General features: G+C 39.9%; 1 protein-coding gene and 1 pseudogene across 2 annotated transcripts in view; one reads left to right on the forward strand and one right to left on the reverse strand.

The window, feature by feature from the left end:
* Positions 1–21,337, forward strand: part of SUMF1 (sulfatase modifying factor 1) — a 90,359-nt gene that overhangs the window by 55,291 nt on the left and 13,731 nt on the right. The window lies entirely within an intron of this gene.
* On the reverse strand, positions 1,775–2,347 carry LOC144291184 (histone deacetylase complex subunit SAP18 pseudogene; annotated as a pseudogene).

Below are 21,337 nucleotides of genomic sequence, written 5' to 3' on the forward strand. Positions count from 1 at the left end.
AAGTCTATTGAAAGTTCTGCTTAGTTTCTCAGCCTTTGTGAATCAACAGACCTCTAGGTGAGACTAAGTTAGAGTGGAAAGACTTACCTCTGGGCTTGCCTTTGCTCTGTAATTTGAGCCTTGCACTTCCTCACAGCTATAGTAGTTCTCATCTGGTTTTGGTTAAAACTCCTATTTCTCACGGAGGTCTTAATTTACTTGCCTTCTTTCCATACTGGCCTGTGTATCTCCAGTGCCTGGCAGAAAATGTGTCGCATAATAGTTGGTCCTATAACAAAGCCAGTGCCAGATACCAAGAGTTGAGGGAGTTTGACCACTATTCATATTTCAGTTGTTTCAAAAGCAAAGTTGGGAACAGACATTTTCAGGGAGAGTTTTGAACCAGAATATCCATGTGATTAGTAAACATTTCAATTCAGGAACTGACCTCTTCAGTGTGATGCGTATATGTTAGCCACAAGCCTAACCCATAATGGAAAGTCATTTTAAAGCTTCTTTAGGAAACTTAAGAAAAGCCAGTCCTCTGTATGCAAAGGCTAGTCAGGGAATATCTTTTTCTTAGTTGGCTTCCAGGGAGCAAAAGTTAATCATTAGTGCTTATTTTATTGGACAGTCATTTATGGCCAAAGCAGGTGGTAGAAACATCCTGTGTGCTTTGTACACACAGTCCCGAGAGAGGCTGAGGTATTTGACCATATGAAGTGAAGGTTGATTTGATCTTAGCTGGAAGAAGGTTATAGGGAAGATATACACATGCATGTGTGTGTCCTCTGGAGCTGCTTAAGATGGCATCACCTCTTTCCACATAGACAGAACCCAGAATGTGGCCATTGCTGCTGCTACTATTTTTTTTAACTAAGTTTTTTTTTTTTTTAAGGTCATTATATTTTCCTTTTCAGTTACTTCACCCCAAAGCCCCTATTAATCTGTGGCAATATATACTGCTTTCCGTAAAAGATTGCATAGAGCTTCTGTAGCACTCTAACTTCCAACACCCACATACTCATTCTCACTACCCACATGCCACACTGATTTGCTCACTGGTGGTGGCAAAGGATGGTGTGATCTATAATATCTTTCCCACTCTAACATCCAGGTATATAGTTTCATTTGGGTGGCTTTTTTTTTTTTTTTTTTTCCTGAGGGAAACAGTTCCGGTCTTTGATTTAGTCAAAGTAACTCAGATTAGAGCTCTGCCACTTAATATTGAAGGGATCTCTAAATGTGGAATAGCTCAACTTTCCTTATCTACAAATTGGTAATAATTATATTTGTGAAATCAAATTTGATGATGTTGCATGTGAAAATATTTTACACCTTCAAAGTATTGTTGTTTACTATTTTTATTTAAATTATGTTTTGGCTACCTAATTTCTCTATTATATGGTTCTGTGAAGCCCAGTTGATGAGGAATGTTGGCTTCGGGAAACAGAGGAGAAGAAAGTAATCTTTATAATGAGTGTTTGATATTCCTCCTATCCTTACCTAATGTTGGCATACCACATAGTCATCCTTACAATGAAAAACTTGTTAGTTCTTCATAGTTCATTCAAGTCTGGTGGGAATAAAGTTTTCCAAAAGGTAATCCTTCTTTGAATGAATAACTGGCTGCTTGCCAGATTCTATTAGTCAGAGATTGAGTTTGTTTTGTTTTTTTCAGCATGGAATTTCATTGTTCAATTAGATCATATAGCTCTGGAGATTTTTGGAATTGTGTTCTGTTTTGCAAAACTGCTTTGTCATGGTATGGAATTGACCAGGGAGGCTGTAAGTCTTTTTTTTTTTTTTTTTTTTTTTTTTGAGGGAAGGAAAAAGAATTTATTTTACATAACTGATTGAAAAATAATTCAAGAAATAGTAAATAAAACTTAATATGGTCTCATGCGCCCTGAAGGAGGTGGTGCCTGATTTGGAGGTGTGATTGCTATGTCCAGATAGTCTCCTATTTGGAACTTCTGTGACTGCAGGGTCATGGAGTCATCAGTCCCCTTCATCCCAGACATGGTGCTGCCAATCTCCTTTACTCGATAGCCAGGCCTTTTAGGATCTGTAAAAACAATTGCAAAATTGAAGTGTGTGCCCTTCTTTCTAGCTTCTGGGTAGACTTCTTTTACTAAACTAGTCAGTTCTTTCAATGTTGCATCCATCCAAGTGTAGATCTGGAGCTCGCTGGACGGCACGTTTCCGTTGCAAAACTCGTCCATTCGGTGGTGGCGGCCGTTACTGGTGGTGAAAACACGCAGCAGCAGCAGCAGCAGTGGGCACGTTTTCTCCCGATCGGTTTCTCCGGCTCCTTCTTAATTTCCTCCTGGGTAACGCGCGACTCCACCGCCATCTTCCTCCTACGGCCGGGAGGCTGTAAGTCTTGTCTGCAGCACATCACACACGGCACATGCCTTCCCTCTGACCTGAGATCCGTATGTAGAGTGTCCTGGCAGGTTCCAAACTTGTCAGTCCTGCTCAAATACTTCTTTTCCATTGGATGGAAAGTCCCTTGGGACTTGGACTTAAATTACTTTTGTCCATCCTCTAAACTCCACACTTGATTGTTCCTTTTTCCACTGATCCTTCTTCTGGCCTCTTGCCACTGCATGAATGAATGAATTTTGTGTAGCAAAAATGTTAGACTCCTGCTTTAGCCTGTCTCCTAGTTGTCCTCTGCCAATGGCGTGTGACTGTCCTTGTTTCAGCCTGGGAAAACTCGGTAAATAGCACATCATTTTCTTAGTTGAGTCTGCAAGACCCAGCGACTGCCCCAACAACAGTTTAATTAATGCAGCAAGCAGTCATCAAGTAGCTAGGTTGTACTAGGAGGACCTGATGGAGGATTTGTACCTGCTCTAAGGACCTCATTCACATATTTTTAATGAGGATGTTTCAGGGGCATGAGTAAATCAATTTGAAAGAAAAATAACCTAGTGTTAAAGATGAAAAAAGCATTAAAGTGTTAATGAAGTTGAGTTAAACTTCATGATAACTTAATATGGTTTACATTGTTTTTTTTTTTTTTAACATTTTATTTATTTATTCATGGGAGACACAGAGAGAGAGAGAGAGACAGAGGCAGAGACACAGGCAGAGGGAGAAGCAGGCTCCATGCAGATAGCCTGATGTGGGACTCGATCCCAGGTCTCCTGGATCAGGCCCTGGGCTGAAGGCGGCGCTAAACCGCTGAGCCACCTGGGCTGCCCTATGGTTTACATTGTATTTAGTATGTGCCAAGAGGAAAGCAGGGTGATCAAAATATCACTATCTCAGGACTGTGTTTGGAAAAGAATTTTATCTTTTTCTTCCAAGTGGAAGGTGGAAATCAGTCTGGAGGAAAAGCTAATGTTTATCCACTGCCACTTTTCCCATGGTTCTTGAGCAAGGTTGATCATCCAACGACAGCAACTAAACCACTGAGAAATAGAAATAAGCTTGAATGTATATGGCTGAGATGTTTAGATCCCGTAAACACATTTTCTTCAAACACATTATCTAAACACTTGCTTTTTGCTTGAAAAGAGTGAATGCTAATTCTAGTTGCTGTTTCAAAGATCGTAAAAATGCTGTTTGTTTCTACTTTACAATAAAATTACCTTTACAACCTCATGTTACTATTGACTCTTCCTGAGCAAATAGAGCAGGACATTCAAATGTATTATGGCCTCCTCTCTCAGTTTGGAGGATCAGTGGATCTTAAAGGTGGGAAGTGAAAACCTCCAGCCTCTACCTCTGCAGAAATCCCTTCTTTGATACCCTGACAGCTATGGTCCTGCACCTGGATTGTTGTTATCAGATGATCTCATTGTAGGGAGGTTCCTCTAGCCAACCAAATCTCTCCTGAAGCTTCATCTCATTCTGCACTTAGTGAGAACACAGAACACTTCTTCTCTCTGTCTTGTACGTGAAAGTTTTCCAGATACCTGAAGATAGTCACAGCCTGTGCCCCTTCATCTTTCTCTTTCTAGATAAGTATCCCCAACCTTCCGGTGCACCTTGAATTACTTGGTTTCCAATCCAAGGCAACCCCGGTTACATTCCTCTAAATAACATGACTGGGGTTGGGGGAGGAGGGAAGTCCCTTTTCTAAATGAGCACCCACAATCATACTCAGTATTCTAGATGTTCTTTGACCCATGCTAATAATACTGCGGTTATCCTTTTTCATGATTCTCTCTCATCAGATCTCAAATTGTGTCAGTAGTTAAGAGGTGAGCCAGTGGAATCCAATGGAACTGGGTTTGAATTTTGTTGGTTTGGTTCTGGCTAACCAGTTGTAAGACGCTGGGCAAGTCCCTTAACTACTCTGGGACTCAGTTTGCTTCTTTCTTAAGTGGGGATGATGATTGTTACTTTAGAGACTTATGAGGGAGGGTGAGAATGTTTGTGTCACCCAGCGCGATATTTGCAATAGCAAGTATGTGGCAGCTTCGGTTTCAATCATTATTAGTACTAGAGCAGTGTCATTGAGAGTCCTCCTACTTTTATTATGAGCAGTGTGGCAGCAACAGGAAGAGCAGCACCTCACTGTTGGCCCACTAGTAAGCTTGTAGCCAAGTAAAACTTCCCCTCTCCCCCCTATATATATATTGATATTAGGCTATGTCTCTTCAGATATTGTTGCCATACAGCTATTTTTTTATGTAAGTTTCTTTAAAGTAGTTTGAAGGGAAACTTTTTTGAATTTTTTTCTATGTCTACAGCTGCATTTTGATACTTAGTGCAGAGTCTCTCATTTTTCTCCATCAGTTCAGTTTTCCATGGGAGACAGGCTGTGGAGATCATTGTGACTGTCAGCACTGTCATTTAAGGTAGTAGCTTTCCCTTCCAGCAGATGGATTTGGCTGTGCTTTTGTCATTGGTACACTGTGAAGGGGGGCTCAGTCCACATTTAGTGAGCACTTACTGTGTTCTGGGGCTATCTTGGGAATATAAAGATGCTTGAGACAGGCCTGGTGGTTAAGAAGCCTTTAGGATGGGTAGTGATCAGATAAATCAGCAGGCCCTATGGTAAGAATTGTTGCTGATGTGCTAGAAGTGGAAGCCTCCATTCTCTGCTGGTGGGAGCTGTGAGGGCATCACTGAGGAGGTGCCATTTTGCATGGATGGCAGTGGTTGGTGAAGTCACTTTGCTAGGTCCTTGACATCCAAACATAGGAAAGACAGTGTGCAGCCCTTTGAGGAAGTCATGGTAAGCAGAGAAAGGATTTTGTCTCTTCTCTTTCATTGCTTTCGTTTCCTTGAAGTAAGTACCCCCCACTGGTACCCTGAGCCGCAGATGCCCTGCACTCACCCTTCTCCATGCTCAGAGTGAAGGTAAAAATAGTGAGGTGTGTGTGTGTGTGTGCATATGTGTGTGCCTGTGTTTGTGTATGCTTGTTTTTTTTAGTTTTGCTAACGTATATTTTTCCCATCCTTATGGGAGCTTGAGAGCCATTTAAAGGATTCCTATTAGATAACCAGTTAGGGGCCTTGGAGAGTGACTTGTAAATTGTCTTTCTTAGCTTGGTATGCTCAGTAAAAGGGCTTTTATGAGCTATCTTTTTCACAGTGTATGACCCTCCTGGGAGGGGAAAGCCATGGGCTCTAAGATTGGGAAGGCAGAAGGTCAACATAATGGATTGAGGTTATAACAGAGGTGTTAAATGAAAGAGGGAAGAGTTTGCTAATGTGATTATTTGCCATCTCAGTCAGGTTCTTCCTGCTGCACTGAATAGCAGAACCATTGTTGATGATGAAAGCAGAGGTTGATAGCCTGGGTTTCCATCTGAGGTTTAACTTGAAAATGTCATGGGGCCTTAGGTGAGTCATCCTGCCCTTGTCTGGCTTATTGCTTCATCTATACATTTTGCTAGGGATGTATCAAGTGATTCCTAGGGCACAATAAATTTGGGCCACTGCCCCAGCATCTGGTGCTGGTTTAGAGTGTAGGCAATGATGGATGGAGCAGCTGGCAGTAATGTGGTTAAGAGGACTGGTTTATTTATTTTTATTTATTTTTATTTATTTTTATTTATTTATTTATTTATTTTTGCTGTATTTAATTTTTTTTTATTTTTTTTTAAATTTTTTATTGGTGTTCAATTTACTAACATACAGAATAACCCCCAGTGCCCGTCACCCATTCACTCCCACCCCCCGGCCTCTTCCCCTTCTACCACCCCTAGTTCGTTTCCCAGAGTTAGCAGTCTTTACGTTCTGTCTCCCTTTCTGATATTTCCCACACATTTCTTCTCCCTTCCCTTATATTCCCTTTCACTATTATTTATATTCCCCAAATGAATGAGAACATATAATGTTTGTCCTTCTCCGACTGACTTACATCACTCAGCATAATACCCTCCAGTTCCATCCACGTTGAAGCAAATGGTGGGTATTTGTCGTTTCTAATGGCTGAGTAATATTCCATTGTATACATAAACCACATCTTCTTTATCCATTCATCTTTCGTTGGACACCGAGGCTCCTTCCACAGTTTGGCTATCGTGGCCATTGCTGCTATAAACATCGGGGTGCAGGTGTCCCGGCATTTCATTGCATATGAATCTTTGGGGTAAATCCCCAATAGTGCAATTGCTGGGTCATAGGGCAGGTCTATTTTTAACTCTTTGAGGAACCTCCACACAGTTTTCCAGAGTGGTTGTACCAGTTCACATTCCCACCAACAGTTTAAAAATGATCAGCCCTTGGTTCACATCCTAGTTTGCCACTTGATGGCATGGTGGCTTTGTGGGAAGATGACATCTTTGGACTCTGTTTCCTCATCTACAAAGTGAAAGTAATAACCACATTTTAGGACGTTGGGTTTTTCTGGGGATTAAAAAGAGATTAGAGCAGTTAGCACTTCGCCCACCACATAGTCATTACTCTAGAGCCACTTATTGTTTTCCAGGTACCTCTCAGTTGGAACATTTCTTTTTTAAAAATCCTTTCCCAGCATTTCCTCTTGTTTTCCATTGGACCAGATTGAATTCTTTTTTCTTTCCTTTATTTACTAAACATTGAATGAACACGTGCTGTGTGCTAGGGGAAGGCATATACATCATAGCCCTTGCCTACAGAGAATTTGAATTTCAAAATCCCCAATTATGATCCCTTACTTCTATGGCAATAGAATGTTTTTGCTCCACTAATGTTTGGGACGTCAGAACCAAAGCCCAGGTTTCTGGCTTCCTCTCAAAAGTTGTTTATTCTTTCCATGCATCTCTGTTTATTTGGAAAGGGCCAAGAAGAGGACTTGCAGAGGCTTCCTTATTTATTTGGGTCCAAAGCTGAAAGACCAGGTCTGAGCAACTTTTCTGGTCAGAGGGGTACTCACAAAATTCTAGGTGGAAGTAGGCCTACATAATGGGTCATTTGCAGAGGTTTCAGCCTATTTTGGTGTGCTCTAAGGTACGAATTGACAGCCAGAAGCTTAGACACTGCCTCCAGGACCAGACCCTCTCAACCAGGCATGGTGTCCTGTCTTCCACTCTATGGGCTTCCCATCCCGTCTTCTGCATACTTAGGCTCCCCTGGACAGTTTTCTTCGTGGTCTTATAATGCATCTCCCAATATTCTCCCCAGTATCTTATCCCCTAACATTTTCAGTCAGGGTCTCTATTTCATCATGCTTGGCAATCAACAAAAGCTAACTTAACATATGTGTATTTCCCAGCACACAGAATAATTCTCATCTTTATAGTTTTTATACACAGCAGTCCATAAACCATTTTCCCATGGCACTTCTCAATAAGAGGTGGAATTGTTCCCACTTGTTTAGGAAAAGGAGTGAGGTCATCAACTTGAAGACAGTCACCCAAGCCCTTTCCCATATTAACTTTCTAGATTATTAGTGTAAAGTGTGTTTTGGGTTCCAAAAGAAGAGAGAGGCCTCAGACTCAGCATCCAGGTATGATCATCTGCTTTTACCGTAGGCTGCCCAGAGGTTTTGTGAGGAGTCAAGTCAAAGTGCTTATTCTTTACATTTATAGGGCTTCCCTCCCCCCTGAAAACCTCACAGTGCTTTTTCTCACAGTCTCTCTCCCTGTATTTTTCATACCCTCAAAATATTCCTGCTTGTGCAAAAGGAAGCATGTGGTCTTAGACTCATTTCTTATGATAATTCTTGGAGGAGAGGGAGGTGTTGACTTTGTCCCAGATTTTGAATTTGATGTTCAGAGTCAAGATTAAATCCCAGGTCTTCTGATCTTGAGACTTGTACAAGGTTTACCAGGCTCCAGATGTTATTTGAAAAACAAAACACGAAAGGCTACTTACTTCCTTGTAGTATTTTATCACAAATTGCCTACTTTAAGTCAGGAATTTCAGGAAGTGTTATAAATATGGAAGATAATTTAGGAGATGTGAATTGCTGTGTCATGCAGTGGCTTCTTCCAAAAGCAGGGGAGAGGCAGGGACTTATGCCTCTCATTCCTTCTATCTTGAGATTTTAAATCAGCTTCTTATCCTTATCTTCCTAATCTGTTATTTCCACTAAATTATTTTTAAAAATTATTGAGTTGGCAGATAAGCTTTTCTACCTACCATTTGACTTGTTAATTAATTGTAAAAGTAATATAGTGTCATTTTCCATTTCTATAGCCTTACCTTTCATGACTCCCTATGCCATAGTGTGACTCATTTGTTCTTTCCCTAAGGATCTGGAAATAAAACCATGTTATTGAGAAGAGAAAAATAGAACAGTTAAATCATCTTTTTTTGCCAGGTTATTCTGGGATTTTTTCTTCATGTGGATATGTAGACACATTTATAATATAGGCATATACATATCCACATGTGTGATTTCTATATATGTATATACTTTTATTCATTCAGGAAAATTTATTGGCAGCCCACTCAATGCCAGACTCATGTGCTGGGTTCTCGGAATCCAACAGACACAATTCCCTTGCCCTCATGGAGCTTACAGATTTAAGGAATCAAGCAAACTCATCTAATTACATATACATGCATATGTACTTAATTGTATGTATGGAAGAAATATAATATGTTAAAAAGCATGCATTTTTGGAGTTGGACCTTGTTTCCTAGCTTTAACCTGCTACATTAAGTCACTTAAACTCTCACTCCGCTTCTTCACTGGTGTAGTTACTGAGAGGTTTTAGTAAGATAATGCAAAGAAAAATTTTAATGTAGTGGCTGATATGCATTAAGTATTTGATGAATCTAATTATGACCACTATGTTTCATGTGTAATGACAAGTTAAATACAGCAAGTTAGCAAGCTGTGAACTGATACCTCACTCTGAAGTCAAATCCATGGAAGACATTTGTTCTGGACCTTTATAGGGAAGTGATAAGGAGGTAAGCCATCTGGTAGTGTGCAGTTATAAATAACACTTCTTTCTGTGGACAGTCTCTAGTTTCTACCCACTAAAGGAAACACACATTACTTCTAATGAAGCAACAGAACGTATGGAATTGGGCTCTTACCACTTGTCCACTTTCTAAAGGTTGAAAATAAAATTGTGGAAGTCTTTAAGTATTCTTTGAAAATAATGTTTATCTATAAATACCATTTGGCAAAGATAATTGCTTATACTCTCTTCATAACTTAGTAATGAGTTGTCACTGATGAACACAGAAGGTTGTGAGAGTAAGAAAATGTGATAAATGAAATCTTTAGGAAGGCTACACTTTATTTTTCTCACTTCAAGCAGTGCTTAGAGCTGTATCTGACTTTGCAAGTAGGACTGAACAGTTTTATACAATCATTATGAGAGGTGAAAGTTAATTGGGTCTGGAGCCAGCCTTTCAGCAGATATAGTCTGTACCCTGTGATGTTGGTGGTTTAGGTAGCTCACCCAGAAGTTACTTTCCTTTAGGATGATACTGTGCATTGTTTAGAATGAGGTGTACTTTAGAACTAAGCCATTAGATAGACCATGAATGTCCTATTAGCATATTATGCCTTCTGAAATTAAAAAAAAAAAAACAGCTGCATATTCCATATAGCAGATGATGAAAAAGTTAGTTCTTTGTTGCAGAGTTTCAGTGGGCTACTTACTTTCTCTTAATAGTTGCTGCTTCCATATTTACATTGACTGGTTTCCATCCTAGATATTTCATGGTCTTTAACAATGGTTTTAAAATCTGCCATTTATTTTCATAATTATTGTAGTCCATGCCTCTCAGCAGCTCATAAATACCCACCATTGATAGGTCAGAGTATAAACCATTTTCTTAGTACCTTGCTGCTCTTTCCTCTTTCTCCCACTTTCTCTCCTTTCTGCCAGGAAGTTGGATTGAGTGGCTCTAATAGTTGAGGCCTTGGCCACCTCACACCTATCAGGATGGCTACTATTTAAAAAACAGAAAATAATAAGTGATGATAAGGAGGTGGAGACATTGGAACTCAGCTCCCAACTATTCCTGGGACTTGCTGTGGAAAACAGCATTGGTTTCCTCAAAATAGTGAAAATAGAATTATATGATCCAGCAGTTCCACTTTTGGATATATTTCCTAAAGAATTGAAAGCAGAGTCTTGAAGAGATATTTGTACACCCATTTTCATAGCATTATTTGCCATAGCCAACAGGTAGAACCAAACCAGGTGTCCACTGATGGATGAATGGTTAATGAAAATATGGTACAAACATGTACCATGTGTTTACATGTAGCAATGAAATATTGTTTGGCCATAAAAAGGAAGAAAATTCTGACACAGGCTATCACATGGATGAACCTTGAAGACATTGTGCTAAGCGAAATATGCCAGTGACAAAAAGATAAATACTGTATGAGTTGGCTTAAATGAGGTACGTAGAACAGTCAGATTCATAGAAACAGAAAGAATGGTGGTTGTGCATTTAGCCCTTATGGTTGCCAAGGGATAATGGGGTCTTGGTGTGTAATGGGTTGAGTTTCAGTTTTGCAAGATGAAAAGAGTGCTGGATTTGGGTGGTAGTGATGGTTGCACAACAGTTTGTACTTAATGCCACTGAACAGTATGTAGCTGACACTTAAACAACATGAGGGTTAGTAAACAACATGAGGGTTAGGGGCACTGACCACCCAGCTAATCGAATATCCACATATAACTTTTGAGTCCTCCATTAGGGAACTATTGATGGCCTGCTATTGACCGAAAGCCTTACTGATAACATAACCAATCAATTAACACACATTTTCTATGTGATATATAGTATGCTATACATATATATACATATATTGTATGTATATATGTATATATATGTATATATATATATTTGCACCAGAAGCCCTATATATATATATATATATATATATATATATATATATTATATATTATTTTTTTTAAAGGTTTTATGTATTTATTCATGAGAGACACAGAGAGAGAAAGGCAGAGACACAGGCAGAGGGAGAAGCAGGCTACATGCAGGGAGCCTGATGTGGGACTCAATCCTAGGTCTCCAGGATCAGGCCCTGGGCTGAAGGTGGCACTAAACTGCTGAGCCACCTGGGCTTCCCAGTATACTATATTTTTACAATAAAATAAACTAGAGAAAAGGCAATGTTAATAAGTCAGAGAAAATACATTTATAGGACTACAGTGTGTTTTTTTGAAAAAAATCCGCATATGAGTGGATCTGTACAGTTCAAGCCCATGTTGATTGAAAGATCAACTTGTACTTAAAGATGAATGAAATGGTATGTTTTATGTTATGCGTATTTCACTACAATTTAAAAAAAAAAGCTCAAGTCCTTGCACAAGGCACCTGAAAGATGCTTGTGTTGCTTACCTCTCATCTTGGCAAGAATTAGTAGAAAGGATCCCTGGAGGAAGTGAAGTCATTTGGGATGGAGAAACTTTAAGGTGGAAGGGTCTTGGGATATATCCCCCAGGCTGTGTTGAATAGTGGTGAAGAAAGGACTTCGTAGGGCTTCTAGTGCAAAACCTGCATTTCAAAAGTGAGGACACTCAGGCCAAGAATAAGGTGACAGAGCACAGATTGGCTTTCCTGCCTTCTTTGCCTGTATGGTGGCTCCCTGGTGATGCCTCTTGCCATGGCTCATCCTGTGGGATCTCTGCAGTTCTCTTACTGGTACTTTCTGCAAATAATCCATCATAAACCCAGTGCTTTCCCCTCTGCCCCCAGAGTTAGCCTCAGACATTACAGACCAAAGGCCCAGTCCCACAAGTCCCCTCTTACTCCAGATGCCAGCTGCAAATGAGGTCATCACACTAGCCACACTTCTGCCCAGCAGACTACAGACTTGGGGGTTCTCATGACCTCCTCCTCAGGCTTGGTAATTTCCTAGACCAATTCACAGTACTCAAGAAGTTACTTTACTTAGGATTACTGATTAATTATAAAGGGTACAAGGTAGGAATAGCCAAATAGAAGAAATGCTTAGGGAAAGGTGTGGAGGTGGAGTGGTACAAAGCTTTCATGCTCTTTCTAGGCCTGCCAGATTCCCAGCACATCACCAACTTGGTAGCTCTTTGAACCCTGTTGTCTAGAAGTTTTTATGGATGTTTAATTAAGGATGATTGATCAAATCATTGGCCATTGGTAATGGAACCCAGTGTCCTCCCTAGAGGTCAAGGATGGGCCTGAAAGTTCCAACCCCTCTAACGGCTTGGTGTTTCTGGCAACCAGGCCCCCTCCTGAAGGTAGCTACACCCAACCCCTGTCCCTAATGAAACATCTCATTATCTTACAAAAGAAAGACAGTCATCACTTAGGAAATTCCAAGGGTTTTAGGAGCCATTTGCCAGGAACTAGGGACAAAGACCAAATGTCTATTTTTTATTATACCACAGAAAGGGATATATAGAAGATGAGAGATAGTGATGGTGGGTGGAGGGAGAGCATGATCTTTCAGCCCATCTGGTGAAGTGCCATCTGACAGAGACACTAAATGGAGCATTGAAGCAAACCTTGCAGTTGTCTGAGGGAAGATGCATGAAGAACTGTAAATGTAAAAGGACAGTAGTCCTGAGGGATTGAAGAAAAGGGGAAATGAAACATGCCAGTATCATGTTGCCATAAAAAGCATGTCCACAAGTGGTCTTGTATCTTCACAAAAACACTTTCTACATGTCTACCCAATATTGTGGTTCCTTTTATGGTGCCTATCATTTTTTTAGTAATGAAAGGAAAATGTTGAACTCCCTATTTATCACCTTGTTTCCGGGACATGATTTTTCCTTGGAAGTTTTTGAAAACCACCCCAGACTTTACACACCAGGCTTATGAAATGGAACAGTTGCTTCTGTTCCTTCTGGTATAAGGTTAAGACCCCCAAGCACAGTGTGGTCTGGGCTGGGGAAACCACCAAAGGCATCTGTGGTATTGGTCTAAGTGTGCATGTGTAAGTGGTAGGTGTTGCTGCTTTAAACGTGGATTTGTTCCTGAGCGAAATGATCTGATGTCATATGCTGAGAGAAGTAATTAAGAGAAGAACGTCTAAGAAGGAACATGTTTCAGCTGCATATCCAAGAGCAATTGAATGTCTTTATTTCTTTCTTTATTTCTTTCTTTTTTTTTTTTAATTTTTTTATTTACTTATGATAGTCATACACAGAGAGAGAGAAAGAGAGGCAGAGACACAGGCAGAGGGAGAAGCAGGCCCCATGCACCGGGAGCCCGACGTGGGATTCGATCCTGGGTCTCCAGGACCGCGCCCTGGGCCAAAGGCAGGCGCCAAACTGCTGCGCCATCCAGGGATCCCCCTGCTGCGCCACCCAGGGATCCCTATTTTTAAAAAAATATGAACTCTAGACTCATCATTCTCCTTGGGTTTTAGTCTTTTTTTTTCTTTTTTTTTTTTTTTTTCCACGAACTTGTGAAATACAGAGAGGTTCATGTGTGTGCTTCAAACTGAACTGTGGAATGATTTATTAAAAAAAACACGATACTGTACCAGCTCAGAAGGGCACATGGCAGGGGTTGAGTATGAGCCTACAGCCAGATGACCTGGACTTGAACCTTGACTTACTAGATACGTGACCTTGGACAGGCTGCTTAACCTTTCTGTCCCTTAAGTCTCGATTTGTAAAATGAAGCTAATGATTGAGTGTCTAAACATTTTTCGTTTTTGGCTGTGCCTGGCATAATTGTTACTAGCTCTCCCCTTTAGTTCCCCAAAGTATCTTTATTGGACAATAAATTATTTGGTGGCCCTACCAATAATGGAACCTATATCAAAAGATCATTTTGAAGATTACAAACATTAAAAACAATCCCTGCTTAGAATATGTTCTCAGTAAGTACTAGTTGCTATTAGTAGCTGCTATAACTAGAATCAGTGTTTTAAATATCCAGTAAGCAAGAAGCAAGAATTGTTACTGTGGACCTTGGGCCATGAAATGACATTTTTTATTGGAAAATGGAGAAGTCACCACAATGTGAGCAAATTTAATACAATTTTGAAAATTCTCTTCCATTTTAAGCTAGCGTGGGTGAAACAAGCAGCATGGAAGAAATGGCTGTTTTCATTCATTTCACTAACAGGGTAATCACCACCCAGGGCATGCTGGTTTTACAGACAAAATACTATAGGGGTTGTTAATTTGGTTTTGTGTTTAATGTGCTGTTCTATCCAATCTAATCCCTAGTTTTTTTCTTTGACCTTTCTTTGGGCATCATGACTTTATTCTCATGTAATGTGTAAAACTAATTGCAGTTCCTTCTTCATAGGTCCTTGTGCTAGGGCATAAAGAAATTATACCTAACTGAAAAAGCTTTATTTGAAGTAATGGTCATCTACTTACTCTTAAAATCCTTTGACATGTTTGGCATTGGATAAAAAGAGTGAGTTATTGGGATTTGACTTTTCTTTATATGTGCATTTCTGGCGGAGTTGCTGCTGAGCTTGGAAGACAGTCAAGCTGGACAGGCAGAGAAGTGAGTGGACCCCCACTCCTGGCCCCGTCACTTGCTAGCTGTGGGACCTTGGGCACTCCACTTATTTCATCTCTCTGAATTTCAGTATTTCTCATGTTTAAAATGGGGATAATGACACTTGCTGCTTCCTAAGGTTCTGGTGAGGCTCAAATGAGATTGCGAGTTAGCAAACAGTGGCCGAGAGTTCCTTTCTTTAAAAACTGGTTGAGGTGACTGAGATGCCTTTTAGAAGATACATGAGCGGAGGCTTGAAGAAAAAGTAGATAAAAATGTCGCTCCTCTTTGTGTGTTTCTGAGATGCGTGTTGAAGCAGCACTTCTTATTTATCCAGGTGCTCCTTCAGCATGCAGGAGGTACTGTGGATGGGCAACTGGGTGATTTGTCTTTTATCCTAAACTTCAGGCTGCTGGAACCCTATCTGTGGGAGCCTGTGTGATCTGACAGCTTGAAGGCTCAACTGGAAATCAAGTGTGCAAGAGAGTCTTAGCTTTCAGCCAACCAGGGAAAAGAGAACTTAGCTCTCAAAGGAACATGCCCACTTCTCAGGGTTATAGAGTGGAGAATAAAATCTGCCCATTTGAACTCCATTTTCCCCTGCACTCAGACTTCTGAGGAAGTCTGGGACTCCCAGCTGTCTGGGGCTCTGGAAGATGTAGTATTTTTCTTCTTTTAGTTTATCCTGGTTTACGATTTTCTTTCCTTTAACTTAAAAATTATTATAGAAAATTTCAAATATGCAGAAGTTAAGAGAATACATTATACCCCCATATGTCCTGCCTACCTAGTTTTCATAATCATCAACTCATGTACAATATTGTTTCATCTGTGTTTCCACCCACTAATCCTTGCTCCTCTCCTCCCCTGGATTATTTGAATAAGTGTCACACTTTATATTTTATTAAAAATACTATTTTGTTTGTTTTTATTTTTAAAGAAGAGCATTACTATAGTATAATTGGCATAAATTGCACAAAACTAAAGTGTACCAGTTGATAAGTTTATATCTCAGTGTGTATGTGTGTATATATATACACACACACACAGAGATCAAAAAATATACACACACAAAAAATACACAGACACACATCCATGAAAGCACCACCATCTAGATAGTGAACATATCCATCACCCAAAAGTTTCCTTGTATCCCCCATAATCCCTTCATGCTGCCCCTCTCTGCCTCCCATACCCAAGCAATTATCTGCTTTCTGTTACAGTATATTAGTTTGTAGTTTTTAGAGTCTTAGATGAATGGGATCATAAAGTACATACTCCTTTTGGGGGGAGGGGTCCGGTTTCTTTCATTGTGACATAGTCTTTTATCTCTTCTACCAATATTACTATGCTCCAACTAGGTACTAGGTACCACATAGGAAACTGCAAGACCCTTTAGGAGGCCATGGTAGTGGCCATGGTCCATGGTTTGGACCATGGAGATGATAACTGCTATCAATTAGAGACCTTCTTCAGAGATTGAGCTAATCAGATCCACTGGGGATGGGGGTTAGGGACAGCTAGGAATCTACAATTATTCCTGAAGATACTAGCTTGAGCACATGGGGTGAGTGTGATGAAATGAGGAGACTCAGTGAGGAGCAGATATATATGACCTTTTCTGATTCATTCCTTTACTGGATGTCCATTACTTTTTCAAAATTGTCATTAGTTGGTTTGAAGCAGGATTTAATCTGCAGATGAAAACAGTATATAAAGCATTTTAAAATATGTACAGGATTGCTGGGTCTTCTCAGAAATGATATTAAATACAGGTTAGCTGCCATTGTCAAATTGAAAGTGATGAATTTCAGTTTTCCCCTCAGGTATTTTTAGTATCATTTGGACCAGGCAAGGGGAGAGAAAGTAAGCAGGGGCAAATCATGTTTTTTAAAAGCTTTTAAAAGCTTCTTGAGGTGAAGTTCACTCCACTCTTTCTGTGGCTCCTAGAGTGTTTTTGTATACTGGTTTTACCATTGAAAATGTTCACGTTCTGCTAATTTTGATGCTGTGGTGACAACTTATGCATGAAGTGATGAGCTATGTGAATTTCATTGTAAAGTACGATAGTCTGTCTTCCTTCTACAGGTTGATTAACATGTCAGCTATTTTATTAGAACTTGGACTCCCTTTGGAGGTTTGGCCTTTGAAAAGATGGGTCAAGTGATTTCTTTGATTTTGGAATTTTAGAAATTACAACCACTTGGATTATAAAGTTTATGGGTAGCTTTGGGAAACCTGAGTTAGTCATGAACTAATACTATATAATAGTAACAGCAACTGTTTACTACTTACTAAGGGATTTATATGCCTTATCTTATTTAATCCCCACTCAGTCCGATGAAATAGATACTATTATCATTTCTATCATCTCCATTTTCCTGGGGAAGGACCTGGAATGTAGATGGGTTGCCTAACTGGACCTAGACTAATCTCACTGTCAATGTCAGAGCTGTGACTTAGACCCAGGCAGGTAGTCTGACTGTAGAGCTCATGCTGGATGGATCTTGGTGGATCTTGCAAGATAACTAGAAGTTTAATGGATAGTGGGGACTGCATATTAGGCAAAAAGAATCTAGTGTCATTTCAGGGGACATGAGAAACTCATTTCACTCAGCACGATACCCTCCAGTTCCATCCACGTTTATGTATATGGTAAATATTCATCCTTTCTGATGGCTGAGTAATATTCCACTGTGTGTGTGTGTGTGTGTGTGTGTATAATCACATCTTCTTAAACTGAAGTCTTTCCAAACCTGCCCAAACTCTGACAATAATTGAAAGGCTAATAGCTAGTATCTGAATACCATTGGAGTGGTACCTCACTCATTTGGTTCCTGAAAGGATGATGGTTGTAAAAACGGAAGTCTGTGAATAGGTGGTTAAGCCTTTTTCAGAGGCTAAATAACTTATTTCCTGCTTTGAAAAATGTATTGTGCTATTTAGAAGTAAAAATGGATTATAATGAGGAGATGGTGAATGCAAAATAAAAGGTGTTTTTAGGCTTTAATAAACAGTGTTATCTCTGAGTGTCAGTGAAACAGAACCAATACATGCCAGATCATTTTAATTTTTGTTGTACTAAATGTTTCTTTTTCTTTTTTCATTAAAAAGTGAATAAGTAGTTTGTGAATATGAATTTCAGAAGGTCCACAGCTTTTATCCTTGTGTACCAAGCCCTTCTTTCCTCCTCAGGAAACATTAATAGTTCTTTAATGACTCTCTTTATAAAGGGAGTCTGTGCATACATTAGCATATATGAATATATGTTATGTTTTTAGGATTTTGTTACGGAGATTATAATAAGTAAGAGTAGGGAGTATGTACCAGTAACTCAGCTTTAGCAACTATTAACACTTGCCAGTCGTGATTCAATCAGATATGGAGCAACTAGCACATGTGCATACATGAGGAAATAATCTAAATATCTACTTTTCACCTAAAAAGTAATAAACATGCAAATTAACAATAAAGTGTGACCCATACTAAGGAAAACAGTTAAGTAGAAACTGACCCTAAATAGGCCCACATGTTGGATTTAACAAAGACTTCAAAGCAGCTATTATATTTAAAGAATTAAAGGAAAATATATTCAAAGATATAGTAGGGAATATGATGTGCATCAACAGAGAATCACAATAGACAAATGAAAATGTTAAGAAAGAGTCAAGTGAAATTTCTAAAAGTGAAAAATACAATAACTAAGCTAAGATTTTCCTAGAGTAACTCTGCAGCAGATTATAAATAGAGGAAGGAATCAGTGAACTTGAAGATGAATCAAGAGAAATTTTCCAAGCCAAAGACGGAGGGGGAGGGGAGAAAGACTGGAGACAAATTAATAGAGCACTGTGTTCCAACATAATTCTAACACCTGTATAATAGGATTCCCAGATGGAGAGGAGGAAGAAAGAAGGACAAAACTTTTTTTTTGTTGTTTAAGTTGGCCATGCCCAGCACGGATCCCAGGATGGGTCTTGAACTCATGACCCTGAGAGCAAGACCTGAGCTGAGATCAAAAGTTGGATACTTAGAGGTGCTTGGATGGCTCAGTTAGTTAAGTGTTTGCCTTTGGCTCAGGTCATGATCCCAGGGTCCTGGGATTGAGCTCCGCATCAGGCTCCCTGCTAAGCAGGGAGCCTGCTTTACTCTCTTCCCTGCTCACACTTTCTCTTGCTATCTTTCTCTCAAATAAAATTTGAGAGAAATTTATTTATTTATAAATAAATAAAATCTGTAAACACACACACACACACACACACACACGATGCCTGGGTGGCTCAGAGGTTGGGCATCTGCCTTCAGCTTAGGGCTTGATCCTAGAGTCCCTGGATTGAGCCCTACATTGGGCTCCCTGCGTGGAGCCTGCTTCTCCCTCTACCTAGGTCTCTGCCTCTCTTTCTGTGTGTCTCTCATGAATAGATAAATAAATCTTTAAAAACATATACACACACAACACAGTTTAAAAAAAAAAGTTGGACACTTAACCAACTGAGTCACCCAGGCACCCCAAGGGACAAAACATTTTTGAAGAAATTATTTAAATACCAAATTTGATGAAAATTATCTACAGAGATCCAAAAAGTTCAAATAACTTCAATTATGATAGACACAAAGAATAATATACCTAAATAATTCATAGTCACACAACTGAAAAACAGAGAACATCTTGAAAGGAACAAGAGAAAAACACCTTATCACATACAGGCAACAATGATACAATTAATGCCTGATTTCTCATCAGAAACAATGGAAGCCAGAAGATGGTGGACTGATATATTCAAAGTGCTGAAAATAACCATCAACTAAGAATTCTATGTCCAACAAAACTGCCCTTTAAAAATGAAGATGAGGGGATCCCTGGGTGGCGCCGCGGTTTGGTGCCTCCCTTTGGCCCAGGGTGCGATCCTGGAGACCCGGGATCGAGTCCCACATCGGGCTCCCGGTGCATGGAGCCTGTTTCTCCCTCTGCCTATGTCTCTGCCTCTCTCTCTCTCTGTGTGACTATCATAAATAAATAAAAATTAAAAAAAATCTTTAAAAATGAAGATGAGATTTTCTGGTTCTGGTAAAGTGGAGTAGATATACATTTTCCCTGTTCCTCCCGCTGAATATGGTTAAAACTCAGCATACTACATATAAAAGAAATGTAAGAAAGGTGAAAAGATGGAAGAGTAACTACAGACCTTGGGACCTTAGGAATGAAATGATGGTGAGTTACATGGATTTTCTTATTGACCCATATATCCCAGACTTGGAGCTGAAGAAGCCACCAACCTACAAATGCTAACAGATACAAAGTCCCAAGAAAAGCCTACCCTCTCAAGCTAAAGGAACAAATAGGAGGGGCTAGTCTAGCCATACAGAAAGCTTTTGGTAACCACTCTGCTTCATCCAAACACTACAAACACTTGGATGTGTCCTCATCCAAGCTTGCAAAAGCCAGGTGGGAAACCTAGGTTTGCACCCTCATGAGGCTGTGTTTGAGATGCCATAACACCCCTACTGGGGTGGTATTAGAGAAGGTAAGGTAGGGAGCCAGGCCTTTCATCATTGCCAAGCAGTAATGACAGCACCCTCACTGTGGTGTGAGCGGAGACTGTGTGGGAAGCCAAAGCTCTCACCTCCATGCAGCAGCAAATAACAAGAGCCCCTCCTGAGGTGTTAGTGGAAGCTGAGTGGGGAACCTGGATTTCTACTTTCACCTGATGGTAAGAGGATGACTCCCTCCCTTCCCCTGCCAGCATGGGTCACAGAAAGCCAGCCAAAACAGGATGGTTAAATGAGATCCAGAGTCCTGTAACATAATAATGTTTTCAGATTTCAATTGAATCATCACTTACCATACCAAGAACCTGGAAATTACCAAACAAAATGAAACAATGGATGCTAACACTGAGATGACAGAGATGTTAGAATTGTCCAACAAAGGTTTTAATGCAGTCCTGATAAAGATTGTCCAGTGAACAATTATGAACATGTTTGAAACAAATGAAAAAAGATGGAAAATTTCAGAAAAGAAATAGTTATAAATGAGAACCAAATGCTTGATTCCCTGTTAGTAGTGGTGCTTTTTTGACTCTGACAACTTTTCTTTACTCAGCAGAGTCAAAAAATTGATGAAAAATTGTCAAATTCTCTGTCCTTTCTGTTGCTTTCCTTGTCATCGTGTTGGGTATGCAAAGGAGGGGAAGGGTAGTGTCTCTCTTGATGACACAAAAATGCCATTGTTAATGCTCCTATGAAATACACCCTGGCAGCTTTGAGCAGGTTGGCCACCCTCCTTCCTGCAAGGTTATTTCTCATTCAACAAACCAGTCTTATTGTTAAGGGTTCTCTGGTATCTTCTGTGGGTTTTTCATTAAGACTTTTATGCCTTCCCAGGTGTTTTAAATGAGGGTATCTTTCTCTGCACAAATACTCAGAGCATTGCTTCTTTATTGCTTTTCCCGAGAACTTTAGCTGCATCGTGGCCTTTTGAGATTATTGGGGCAGACATTTAGAAGCTTGCAGGGGTTTTTTGTTT

Source organism: Canis aureus, chromosome 19 (assembly GCF_053574225.1).
Source record: "Canis aureus isolate CA01 chromosome 19, VMU_Caureus_v.1.0, whole genome shotgun sequence".
Classification (NCBI taxonomy): Eukaryota; Metazoa; Chordata; class Mammalia; order Carnivora; family Canidae; genus Canis; species Canis aureus.